The 13,636-nt window shown below is 45.0% G+C and overlaps 1 long non-coding RNA gene across 1 annotated transcript in view; it reads left to right on the forward strand.

Moving 5' to 3' along the window:
• LOC112548869 overlaps positions 1–5,497 on the forward strand; it is a 24,458-nt gene extending 18,961 nt beyond the window's left edge. Inside the window, exons 2-3 of the long non-coding RNA XR_003092398.1 lie at positions 4,387–4,607; positions 5,438–5,497. This is a non-coding gene — a long non-coding RNA (uncharacterized LOC112548869). The remainder of the gene's footprint in view (positions 1–4,386; positions 4,608–5,437) is intronic.
• Positions 5,498–13,636: the final 8,139 nt, after the last annotated feature.

The raw sequence follows: 13,636 nt of genomic DNA on the forward strand, positions 1-13,636 counted from the left end.
CAGGTAGCACCGACCCCTGGTGTAGCACTATGGATGTCTTGCTTGATTTATGCTAGCCACATAGGAGTCACTCCAGCCTATCCACAGGCAAAAATCCCTCTGGGATTTGGCTTAGTACGGCTCCCTAATGCTGCTTTACGGATGAGAAATGCAGGACAGCAGCGGAAGACAGAGCGAGCTGATTTCCGTGGAGCTGGGGTTGAACTTGTCAGTGCAAAAGGCTTCCATTGCTCACAAACCAGCAAATGCCCCACGTTTATCACCGGGATTTAGATGACCCAGCTTGACAAGTCTTTGCCGCTAAGCTACACTACAAATCACGTTACGTTTATCTGTCTTCGGTTTTTTTTTTTCCCCAGCCACAGGAAGTCGCTTTGTAAAAACAACAGCTGTTAGTCACAAACTCCGAGTCCCAGGGAGTCAACATAACTTATGAAATAAGACTGTCGGGTGTGATTTACCAAAGGGGGAAACGGTTTAAATTTATTTGACATAACCAACAATAATCATTCCCTGCGTCTGGATTTTATTAATATCCGCGCGTTGCTGGTGATGATGTATGAAGGAGACAGAAGAAGATGCTTTGGATTTTAGAAACTAGGTTGGCCCTGCAGGGTTGAATAAGTATCAATGTCAGAGACGTATATATGCGCAATGGAAGGTGTCATTTTTATAGCGCAGTGAGATCTGACAGAAGCCAGAGTTATTGTAATGATGGTATTTCTCCAGCGGAGGGGGAACCTGATTCTCACCTGATTTTTAGGTGTAGGGCCAGTGGCTAGGATCTGAAGGCATTGAAAGCTGTGGTCTGGAGGAAATGCACACCTCCTGAATTCTTACCCTGATATTACCAATGACTTTTGGGCAAATCATGGCACAATTCATCTTCCTACGTACATTTGGGCAAATCATGGCCTTCATTTTCTCAGCTAAGAGAAATGGAAATGATGTTAGCCTAGCTGTTGCATGTGGGGACGGAAGTGGTTCAGTCAACATCTGCATGGAGTTTTGAATGTATACTACTTGGCATATATGGCACTTTGCTTCCTGAGCTGGCACACAGTGGGTGCATCTACATGTGAAGTTAAGGTGGCGTGGTAAATGCGGGAGCAGTTTGTGCCAGAATACACTGCTCCCAGATGCGGTGTCTACATGTGTGCCTGGGACGGTAGCACTTTGAGAGGGGACAGAGCAGCCCTGGGCTGGCAGCAAGCTCGGGCGGTTAGCCCCACAGTCTGGGTGGTGGTGTTGAGCAGCGGAGGGACTGGTTGGGGCACAAGAGTGCCAAAACAGCAGAGCTATGCGGCTAGGTGGCAGGCAGGAGTCTGGCCCTTTATTGCCTGGGCTGACCGGGCACAATTTACACCCATGGGCACCAGCTACACGTGCATTTAGTCACATTTAATTCCTCCTCTGTAAGATAGTACTGTCCTACTATGGCAGAGTGAATTCAGTCCTGCGTCCTAATCCTAGCGCATGTGTAGACTGCGACTCTTTACTGCAGAGCTAATTAGTCCATTCTGCGGTGAAGGGCATGCGTAGATGCACCCAGGGAAGTACAGACCATTAGAGTGGGGCAGGGCTGTTACTCCAGGGACATCCTGTAAGAGTTATTCCACAAGTTGAGCGTAATCTGTGGCAAGGAAAAAAAGAAGATCGCAGGCCCTTTTTTGTGTGCAGCAGAACAACTGTTCTCGTCAAGAGGGAGTTTTACGTGCTGGGCTGAAATTGGCAGTTATATCCATTTGCAAAATCAAAACTTTGACTTAAGTAGGAGTACGATTGGCCTCCAAGTCACCAAGCAGTAAATTATCCCCTTTCTAAAAGACCTCTTTGCAATCAGCAGCGTGCGCTGGGTTTTGTTTTGAGTGCCAGTTTGACACTCTAAGTCAATTCAGCTGGACACATACTGAACATTTAATTGAATGCAGGCAGGCACCACACCTAAACAGCCAATCAGTGTGGAAGGCCCCCTGTAGACCAAATGAACTGTTTGGGCTGTTTATCCTTTAAAACTCAAGGGATCGCGGAAATTCATGCCAAGCAAAGTGACAACCTGTTAGCCAAAGATGCAATATAAACTGTCATTTTGCCTATAATTAGAAGGCATCTAAATCTTTGGCTGGCTGGCTGAAAATTATACTGATGCTTTCTGGGTCAAAAATACTGAGTAATGAGCAAAAGTCACAGAATTTGGCCTGACCGATATCTGTGACATGCTCCCATGATGATAATCCACTCTCCCTAAGAAAAAGAAAAAGGAGGATGTATGTATGTATGATAAAACAATAGCTAGTCAATACCACTCGGCGTAAATAGCGATACTTCACCGGACATGTATTAATACTATGAGATAGTGGATATTTTGCAGGCATTCACCTAAATACCCTTTTGCTTAATAACGATCTGGCTTTCTGCATGGAGCTCAAAGTAAAGCCAGCAGGACTTGATTTGACTGATTTAGCCAGTTCTCAGTCATGTCAGATATAGCAAGCAAGGATAAATTGCCTCTAATATGCAAGAGAAAGGAAATAAGCATCTTCGGAGAACCTTTTACATCTGTTTCCACCATATGATGAATTCTAATAACTGTGACATACTAAAGATATAGTGGGAGTTTTAGTGTGTGTTTCTAGAAATTTGGGGTACAATCATTAAGTGCATATGATCAATAATTCACTATTAGACTATGTCCTAACTGTAGAAAGCCTACTAAGGCTATCTACGAGCCAGTGCCTGTTGAATATGGAAGCAAAAGGCACCTGTATCTAGCTTTAGATCTAAATTCTGCCCTCATACTCACTTGCGGAGCAATTATTGAAGATAATTACACAGTCTCACAATATTAATCTTTAGTATCTATGTATTAGCTTCTGTTCACTTGCTTGCTAATGGGGGAGCTGGGCCCTCAGCTGTTGTAGTGACATTTTGTACCATCATGCATTTAATGCACAGGGTCAGATTCCCCATTAGTAGGTGTATGTACTTGTAAACCACGCCTAAGGAAACATGGAAGAAATGCAACGTCCTTTGAGTCTTGGACACTGTTCTTCACATGCCCTGAAAACTATTTTCTTCTCATCCCCTTGGTTAAACCACGATGGCTGCAAATAATCATAGCTCCCCTAATGCCCATGAGGCTTTGCCTATTTATCTGAGCCAGAACATGCCCCTAAATTCTTTCCTCTGAAGTGTTGCTCTGCCTTTTGGTTATTTTGGACCAGTGCGCGAACTGGATAGTGATGTAGTCGTGCTGCTGCTCTGTTGCTTACCGAGTGGGACATAAGAACTGCTGTACAGGATCAGACTCAGCATCCATCACCTTCAGTATTTTGTAGCCAACAATGGACAATACTAAATGTTTATTCTGGGGAAAATCATGTAGGATTGCTGCAGCAGGCGAGCGTGCAGTAGTCCGACCCAACTCAAGGTCTGATCCAGGTCTGGTGGGTTTGTGCTTCGGTTCAAACCCTCAAGTATACGGCTGAATAGCCCATCCAAAAGTCACTCTCTTTATTATAGCTTTGGTGCTTAAAGCTCAAGGTGGCTCTGTTTCATTGTTCTGTACCAAGCGTCTCTGAAACGGAGACCTGGGAGAAGTGTCTGATCATGTCCGTGGAAAAAACCACCCTGGTTCCTTGGAAGTCTCTTGGGAGGAGTTCTGTTCAGAGTCGAAGATAACATCAGGGGTTTGGGGGGTTGTTTTGGAGAGGGAAAAACATTTCAAAATCAGCTGGGGGCAAATATAAGGTGGTGTGAAGTGCTTTGTGCACTGTGAAGACCTCCAAGTGTGAGGCTTTCTACTTATCGAAGTTGCTCTTTAACTGAGTTTTGCTTTCTGTAGTCAGGTATTTCCTGAAGGAGTCACCTGCCCATGTCGACTTCACCCATATATTATCTCAAGTTCTGTGGCAAACTCCTAATTATTATTCCCTCTACCAAATGATCTTTAATTATCTTTCCATTGATTTCCATCAGAAGGAGCTGACTGCACTGACGTTGCACTGGTGGCTGCTTGAAAAATTCAATTTCTTTCTTTGTACCAGTAATTAAAATGATTACACACACCAGGTAGAAAGCGTTGAGTCCTGCAGTAGAGAAAATACAGTGGCTCAGCATCCTGGGACTTGGTATGTTCACGCCCATTCAGAGCAGTCTCTTAAGTTGCCCCCAGCTCCTTTGCACCTCTAACGATAAGGTGGGGCAAAGAGGACTGGCAGAGATCGCTCTATGTCTAATCCTGACCCTCTCTTTGTGCTGGAAGTTAGGTAGAGTTCATCATCGTTTGTCACTTGTTGACGAGGATTTTCTCCCTATTATCACACCTCATTGAGTCCATTGAAAACAACTCTTTTCACTGCCTTGCATGAATTTTATATTTTCCAGAATAAGCATGGACTTGGAGTGAGCAGAAGGCACGTCCCCCTGGTGAAGAGTGAGATTTCTGGACTCGTGGGGATGGAAGTGGTTGGTGCCTTTCTTCTCATGCTGAACAAGGAACTCAGGGGAGCAGCTAGGACCCCAAAGGATAGTTTACCGCTTTCTCTCTCTGCCCCGTAGAGTTTGTGTCCAGAGCCTGAATCAGCAGCCCAGCTTCCCGCTGCAAGGTAAAAATAAACACGGCCAAGTTACTCTCCCAGGTAGCTTTAATGGAGTTTCTTTTCCCATGTTTTGCTGACTATAAATAAATGCTCTGGGCTTTAGTTTGACATACAGTTTAAGTAGTTGGGGGATTAGAAAGGAAGTGTTGGAAGCCATGAGGAAAATATTCTTTATTTGCATGGATAAAAATAAAGAGCTTGCAGTTGATCAAGTAAGTATTTGCATCTGCTAAAAGAAGTCCTAGAGAATCCTGCCATTATAAAATGGATTATCCTCTGTACTGTTTGTTCCACGGTGGCTTTCTTAAATCACTCGTGGTGCATTAGGTAATAGAAGTAATGCAATCATTTGTCTAAAGGCATAATTCTTGGGTGAAGCTTCCTCAATAAAAGCATTTCTGGTTTTGGCAGGAGTTGGTTGTTCCTTTCATATAAAATCCCCCTTTAAATGAAAAGTGGCCTTCTTTTCAACCAAAACTCTTTTGTGAGAACTAGGTAATTGTTTAAAAGTCATGTAACAAGCACCCTATTGAAAAGGCAGGATTCTTTTAGAGCTTTCATGTGAGCTCCTCTTCAAAGGGCTCATTTAAAAAAGCCAAGCTTGCCATTCACAAAGACCCCAGGTCAAATTTGGAAAGCACCAAAGTGACATAGGGGCCTTAGTTCTGTTTTCAGAAACGATTTGGCACTTAGGGTCCATGTTTAAATTTATCTAGATATTTAAAGATGCAACGAGTGGGGTTTCCAGAAGTGCCCACATAATTAGGGAGTCCAAATTGTACTGACCTTCAGTGAAACTTTCACTCCTAAGTCACTTTTGCAAATTTACCTTGCAGGCAGTCCTCGGACTTACGACACAACTGGTTCCTGGAGACCGCATCTTAAGTCGAAACACTGTAACTCGGAACCGATTTTCCCATAGGAAACAATGTTATAAATGGGGGATTGGTTCCTGACCCAAGGCCCAATACCCTCTTTTTACCAAAAATAACTCAGAATTTTGTATTCAATCAATTATACATGAGTAATATCGCTACATAGTGAATTTATACTGTAAACAGCAATCATATTGATTTGGGAGGACTTCTTTAAGGTGACTTTTTTGGAAGGGCTCTTGGTTGGACTTTTTGAAGGGCGCTTGCCTGGAGTCTTCTCAGAAGTCTTGGCTGAAGCTTTTTCTGGAGTCTCGTCTGCTTTCTTAAAGAAAGTGTCCAAGGAAATTTGGACAGATGTCCTCCAGGGAGATGGGCGACACAGCGAACTTGCTCGCCGGCGTGGCGTGACATCGGATCAAGCATCCTCAAGTCAAAACTGACGTCAGAAAGTCGAAACAGGGTGTCAATTTATAAACATCGTAAGTGTGAAACGGTGTAATTTAAAACATTATAAGTCAAGGACTACCTGTATTTACATTGGAAGAAAGTTTACCCTGATGTAGCTGAAACATGTATCAAATTCACCCAAGGAACCTTGTCTGCCTATGTCCTTAGACCAACACGGCTACAACCTACACCCCTACCTCTGTTGATACACTTAAACTCTGCTGGTGTCAAGCTAAGTCAGTTTAAGGCTATCTGTAATGGAGATTTGCACTGATCAGACTAACCTGGTTTTCTTTACAATTCTGTACGTTCAGATGTATATAAGACAGGGACTGAGAGTTTGGGCTGTGGATAGGGTGAAGTGGCTGATGGCTGGGGACAGAGGTAAAATGATGTGGAAGAGTAACACAAGTTGTGAAACGTAGAAGTCCAGGAAGGGGAAAGAAAACAAGCAAGGCAAGCAAACCTTCTGACCCAGGGATTTAACATCTCAAACTTTACATTCCCTTGATGCACATTTTTGTGGAGTGAATAATCCTGTATTAACTGAGCCTGAGTGAAAGGTCCTGACAGGGGCAGTGTGCAAGGTAGAAATGTGAGCGGGAGTATGGGATAAAGTGATACAGCAGGATTTATAAGGCGACCTTACCCCAACAAGAACTAAGAGAATTGCTGTTTAGACCTGGGATCAGAGAGAGGTCTGTTTTACAGACCAGCTCTGATGGGGCTTGGAGAATTCCCCATTCACTGGGAAGGCAGTATTGGGGTCTTCATGTTTTTTCTGTTGAAAAAGCAGAAGCAAATCCCACTAGAATTCAAGAGTAAAATTGAGGTGAACCAACGGGTGTCAGGTCAAGGAGGACTGAGGGAGGGAGGAAGGGTAAAGCCCCGAGAGAAAGCTTACCTAGGAAGGTCAAGTCTCAAATGCCTTGGATACTTGATTCATCTGAGATGTTTCTTCCAGCCCTATTTCTCATCCTTTCCAGTTCTGCTTTGCATCTCATTCAGGATCCTCCTGCCAGCCTAGCCCTTTGCAACCACATCTTTTCCCTTTGAATTATTGACACTTTATTTCTTTTGAAGACAACAAGTGGCCTAGGAGAGAGATCTCATGGACCAGTGCTTATTGGCAAAGCTGCTGACATTGGAGGCCAGAGACCTTTGGCAAATCACTTTACTTCCATGTGTCTTTGTCGTGAAGTGGGGGGTCTGGTGGTGAAACCTTTGAAAGCCTGTGAAATCCTATGAAATATGAACTTGCATTTCTAGTGAGGAGAACTTTTACAATCTTTTCCCCAATGCCTAGTGGAGGGTGCCTGAAAGCTTGCAATTAAAGAGGTTTCTTTGCAAAAATCTTATTGGTCTAATAAAAGATATCGCCTCTACCATGAGCCCTGATTGAAATACCTGGTGTTCTCTGTGCCTGAAGAAGGGTGTTTGTACCCGAAAGCTTGCAAAGAACAATTTTCCCAATGATGTAGTGGGTCTAATAAAAGAGCTCACATCTGCCCAAAGAACCTTGTCCTTAGATCAACACGGCTACAACCAACAACCTTTGAAATACCTGAGATATTTCAAGCAAAAGAAGGAGGTCTGCTTGGGGAAGGCAGAGGGCTAAGAGGAACGATGAAAAGTATCTCAACTACTTCAGCCTAGCAAATTGCCAAGAAGTTAATTGTTAGCTGTCTAAAATCCAGGGAATCCACTCTATACACTCTGGGCAACATGGCAAAACATGAGACTGGCCGCCTGACAGATAAAGCAGGAGATTTGACTTGATTTGATTTTTCTTCTAGGCATCATCAAATGTTAAGGGTAACTTGCTGTGCATACCTGCGTGTCTTATATGTAGTTCAGATGCCTTTTGTGTTCATTTCTATATCGGTGCTAGCTACACATGATCTTCATTCCACTGCTTTCAAAGCAAGAACAATGGGCGATTTTCACAAGTCCTTGAAAAAGCAGTTTGTTTCGGTTCTGAGAAGAAATGCAGAGTGGCGCTCATACTTTTCTGCACTGGTATGTCCTTCTCTAATGGTGAGCTGCTCTTAATGCAAGTGGAAGTACCTTTTAAATATGCAAAAGCCTACATGAACTCCTAAATGAAAGCCTAAATCATAATGTTTCTATCATTGTATTTGTTTTTTGCTGGCTTTTTCCTCTCACGGACACAAGAGATCATTTTGGAGGGCTCAAAGCAAGAGCTGGCCATCTTCTAGTGCTTACCATCCAGGACTTGAAATGACACAAAGAAATTTATATGGTTTGGGCTGAAGAATAGCTCCCTGAAGTATTGGAAAGCCTGGGGAGAGCCGAAATACAGAACTGCATGCTGCTTGAAACAAAGCACATCTAAACCCACCCTCCTGCCCATGCACTCTCTGCTAAGCCCTTTTAAAAGACACATTAATACATCTGTCATCTACACCATCCAATACAGCATGTGAATGATGGCTGGAGATTTAATGTGTTGTGACTCTGCTGCCAAGTGTTGTGCATTGGCAACATGGTGAAAGCATCTTGCACAGGAGGTAGGCTCGAGCCTTGCTCTGGGCTCACACCAATGGTCGTCATTAAAGGACCTAGCTGTAAATGGGTTCCTGGTTATTCAGGCTGCCAGCCACCTCCTTCCCTGGCATGCTGTTGATTATAGACAGGGGTGAGCCTTACAAACACTCTGGGTGCCTGTGCTCATGTGGATTTTGATCCTCTCCCCATCTGAACAATAGCAGATGGCAGGCCCCTTGCAGGAGGGCTTCCCATTGAGGAGAAATCTGTGGCATCTGGGTCTAGCTGGTTTTAATTGCTCATATACACCCAAAGCATGTAGGCCCTCTTCTTTTCCAGGGACCATGTCTGATCTTCAAGGAACACTTGTGCCCCAAGAAGTGCCTCCTGTTTGGCAGCGGCAGGGAGCAAGGTCCTTCGGTGCCGGGCACAGCTCCCTCCAAGACCTGCATCAAAACCCAGCAAGACTAGCTAGAACGGTTTGCAAACCTAGAAGCTTGGCTGGATTTGAAGCTGAAGAACCAAGCACGCCATTGAGTAAGTGTGCACGCTTGGAACGGCGAAACACCCTCATGAGTAGCAGTGTCTGCAGCCATTTCTCACCGCTCTGGGAGAACAAAATGTAGGTGTTTTCTGAGATGGTTATGAGCAGGGATCTGAAGAGGCATATCCTACAAGAGCATGGGCTCAGTCGTCTAAGATCAAATGCTTCTGATTTACTCACAGGAGAGTCCTAGCTAAGAATTCAGAATGCAAACAATCCCGTCTGCTTTCGAAAAAGGTCCTGTCGGGGCGTGCGGCTAATGGAGGCAGCCTAAATTGCTCTGAAACTGCAGGGGAGTCATGGGTCATCAGTGCTGCAATTAAATCTGCTGTCGTTAGAGCTGAGGGGAGTTCTCTACTGGCATCCGTGTGGCTTTAATGGGCCTGGTCCTTGTCGGGAGGGAGGGTGCTGGCTGCACCGTGGGCAGAAAGTGGCTGTGGTGATCAGATGAGGGACCACCTAATGGAAGGAGGGTGATATCTGAGTCGGAGCAGCACAGCTCCTGGTTCCACAAAGCCTGGGATAGGGGATAGTCTTGAAGCCCAGGAAGAAAAGCTTAGGCATAGATGTGACTCTGAGGCTCCAGGAGCTAATGAGCACTTGTGCTTTTGTCCATCTGATGTGTGCATTTTCCCTGGATTAAAAAAACCCCCACCCAAACAAACAGACAAGACATGTGGCTTTGAGGGAGGTGAGTGCCATTTCAGGCTATTCTAACTTAAATTTTGGTTGGCGATTGAGATTTTTGTTTTTTTAAAGATGTAAGGCACACAAGTGGCTTCAGGTCACCGCTTTGCCCCATGTGTGGTCCTGCCCCAAGAGCTAGAAAAATCCATCCCACCGAGTGTTCAACACTGCTCAGGGCCACACAGGCAACTCCAGAGGTGTAGGTTGTAGCCGTGTTGGTCTAAGGACAGAAGGTTTTTGAACCCGAAAGCTTGCTTAAATATTTTTTCCCCCAACTATTTAAGGTGGTCTAATAAAAGAGATCAGATTCACCCAAAGAACCTTGTCAGGCAACTCCGGTCATGCAGCGAAGAGCTTGCAGCCCGATGTGCCAGATGACAGGACCTGCAGGAGCAGGTAGCACCTGCCTCCCCCCGTGTCTGATGAAAGCTATGGTCCTCAATAGGAAAGGGAAAAGAAGTCCCAGTTCAAGCTACCATCAAGACCCAGAAGCCTGGACTGGTCTTTGTCAGCATCCTCCAAAAGCCTGTGTGTTTAACAAACATCTGGGGTTAACAAACATCTGGGGTGCTTGTCCCCATTTGTGCTGCTTGGTGCTCATCCTCAGTCCTGCAAGAAGAAGAGGGAAGGCTTTGTTTCCGAGATTCAGGCACTCCAGGTTTCCTTCCCAGCTCTTCCATAGGCTTCTTCTGTGACCTTGGGCAAGTCTCGATGATCTTCCAAGGTCCCTTCCAGCCCTAATGTCTATGAAGTCATTGAGCCTCCCTTACTCCCTCTGCAAAACTGGGTTACAGTTCTCCCTGCCCAGTTCTTCACCCTGGGGTGAAGTCAGCGAGGTTACACTTATAAACCAGTCTGGGCTTGTTATATATCAAACGAGCAAGAGCAGTAAATAAAGTGCGATACTTGAAGACAGTTCCACTTCCTCCTCCTTAGCCCTCGTGATTTATATTCTCTGCATTGCACTACCACCGAGAGCAGCGTTTCTCACCTTGTGGGTTGCGACCCAAAAGTGGATCGCAAGAATATATGAAAGGCCACACACAATCATGGTAAAATGTGGGAAATCATGGATTTTTCTTCTACAAAGAAGAAAAACGTGAGAAATAGTTTAAGTTTCCTGCCAGCGTGCAAGAGGAAACCATTTATTGGGTTGGGACTGGCCATCGATGTTGACAAATGGGTCCTGGTACAAAAAAGGGTGAGAACCACTGACCCAGAGGACCCAACCAAGACTGGGTGTCATTGTGCTAGATGCTATAGAAACACAGTAAGAGAAAGATACTGTCCCCATGAATCTAAACCGAGATGAGAGGCAGTCAGGGCTGTCTAACTGAATGCAATTACCCCCTTTTTTAAGGAATGGGGAACCGATGCCAAGAAGGATGCAGTGACGTACCCTAGCTCACGCAGGACTTTTGTGGCAGGGCCGGGAGTGCTTCAACTTCGAGCCCTGTCCTAGCCTTTGTTGGTGCAAGCTGAGCTGACAATCAAGGGACTGTGCTACAACAAGGCACTTATGAATGACACAAATTACAGACCTCGGTTAATTATGCAGGCAGCCTGACTCCATGGCACTCTCAGACTGAAGAACTCCAACAGGGACAATCAGCTGGCGCACTTGAAGTGGAAACACAGCAACAGCACTCCGTCAGGAGTCGCTGATCATTTAATGCCCGCCTTGGCCTGCGCCAACATTTTGCCCTTCATGGATTGCACCCTTGCCTGGTACCAAGCCACTTAACCTGTACCAATTCCACAAGCAAGGGAGCAACACTTGAGGGGAGAAAGACTAAGAATACCAGCTATTTGCTAACATTTAGACATTTCATTTACCCTGGTATTTTCATTCATGGGATCAGTATTGAAAATGGAGTCTATCAAGCCAAAGTTGTTCCCCTTCCTTCCTTCTCCCAATTCCAACCTCAGAAACAATGGATTTCAAACAGGAAAATTAATTAAAGTGGGTCAACACAACAGCATCAGTCTTATTTGCCCATTGGTGGGGGAAGGGGGTTGGGGGGAGAGAGAAGGGATTGAATTGTTAGTTAAGATCTGACTTTGAATACAAGCGGAAGGGTTCACCTTGGGAACATGATTGTTTACTGGCAGATGAGATGAAAGCAGGGCAGATTTGTCAGGTTCTGAGTTGTAAATAGTGCACAGCCAAGCTTAGCTGTGTGGCTGGAGATGATCTGGGGTGGGGATTACAGCTGCTTTTATTGTGTTGGTGTAAAAAAGATGGACCTCCTCCCCAGTTATGTCTTCCAGGTGCTTAAAAAACTTTATTGTATTTATAAAAGTAATGCTTCCTTAGTGCTCACAAGTTTTTTATATTCTTTTAGCTTAAGAAAAAGCTGTTTGAATGGACTGTAATGCAGGGCAAGTATGAAACAACAAGGCATGGGGTTTGTGGGGGCGCAGCAGAACTGGGTAGTGCTCGCTGTGCATGCTGCTCTGATGCACTGGAAATCCAGCACGTCGGAGCAGACGCTATTAATCAAGTTTGCTGGAGCGTGGAAATTTCTGCGCTCCAGCAGACTCACGTCACATGTATCAGCGTCCCCACATGGAAAAATGGTGGCAGGGTGATGTGACCTAAATTCAATGAGCTTTAGGTCAAAGCACCCTGCCACCATTTTTCCATGTGGGGACGCTGATCCACGTGGTGCTGCAGTGTGTTTAATTAGCATGGCTAAATCGTGCAATAAATTTAAACCGCCACACATGCAAAGTCATTATCACACAATAAAAATGACTCTCCGGCTGTAAAAAGAACCAACCAGCTACAAAGATAGTGCTTGAAAATGTATAACAACTCCACAGCTGGTTTCTATCTGGTTTTCATTGGAACAGGTAGCAAGGCCCTAAGGACATTTTTACATGTGGGGGGCATTTTAATTAGTGAGCCATGCTAATTAAACACACTTCAGCACCACGTGTATCAGCATCCTCATGCTGAAAAATGGTGGCAGGGTGCTTTGACCTAAATTCAATGAGCTTTAGGTCAAAGCACCCTGCCACCATTTTTCAGCATGAGGATGCTGATACACGTGGTGCTGAAGTGTGTTTAATTAGCATGGCTCACTAATTAAAATGCCCCCCACATGTAAAAATGTCCTTAGGGCCTTGCTACCTGTTCCAATGAAAACCAGATAGAAACCAGCTGTGGAGTTGTTATACATTTTCAAGCACTATCTTTGTAGCTGGTTGGTTCTTTTTACAGCCGGAGAGTCATTTTTATTGTGTGATAATGACTTTGCATGTGTGGCGGTTTAAATTTATTGCACGATTAACCGTTAACTGAATAATATATGTAACATGCAGCAGCGGACTACCTTGAAGGTAACTCGCAGCAGCCCTGGTGCTGGTGCCGCTGCGTGGAATTGCTTGACACAAGGAGAGACAGGTCCCTAATTCATGCTACTGCTAAAACATCTGACCACATTTTCTCTTGCCTTTGAGGTGGAGCCAGAGTCTTAAGCAATGAGTAAATCAACATAATGCCAACATCAATGGAGATTCAGACTCACTGGCTGCATGTACACAAGGCGCTGACTGTGCAGCAGCTCGTTGCGGTGCAGTAGCGTTGCATGGTAGGAAGCGTGATGCCACGCTACTGTGCAGTAGTAACGAGTTGCTGCGCAGTCAGTCACCTAAAAAGCCATTTGGCGATAATACTGTGCAGTAACTCCAATTACTGCATAGTCATTTAGTACTTGTGTATGCACGTACTAAATGACTGTGCAGTAACTACTGCACAGTCAGCGTCTCATGTACACGCAGCCACTGAGGCTCCGGTTGCAATGGGTACGTGACGGGCCGGGGCAAATTCCTATTAGCTGTGTTTGTCCATTTATCTCTTTGGACTTTCAGCCTCTTGCTTTGTGCAATTTGCTGTGTTACTTATCTACAAGCAGGAGGAGATTGTGGGACCCCGGGTGTGCACTGTTGTGACTGAAGCGCGTGTAGGG

This window comes from Alligator sinensis, unplaced genomic scaffold, assembly GCF_000455745.1.
Source record: "Alligator sinensis unplaced genomic scaffold, ASM45574v1 scaffold628_1, whole genome shotgun sequence".
NCBI lineage: Eukaryota > Metazoa > Chordata > Crocodylia > Alligatoridae > Alligator > Alligator sinensis.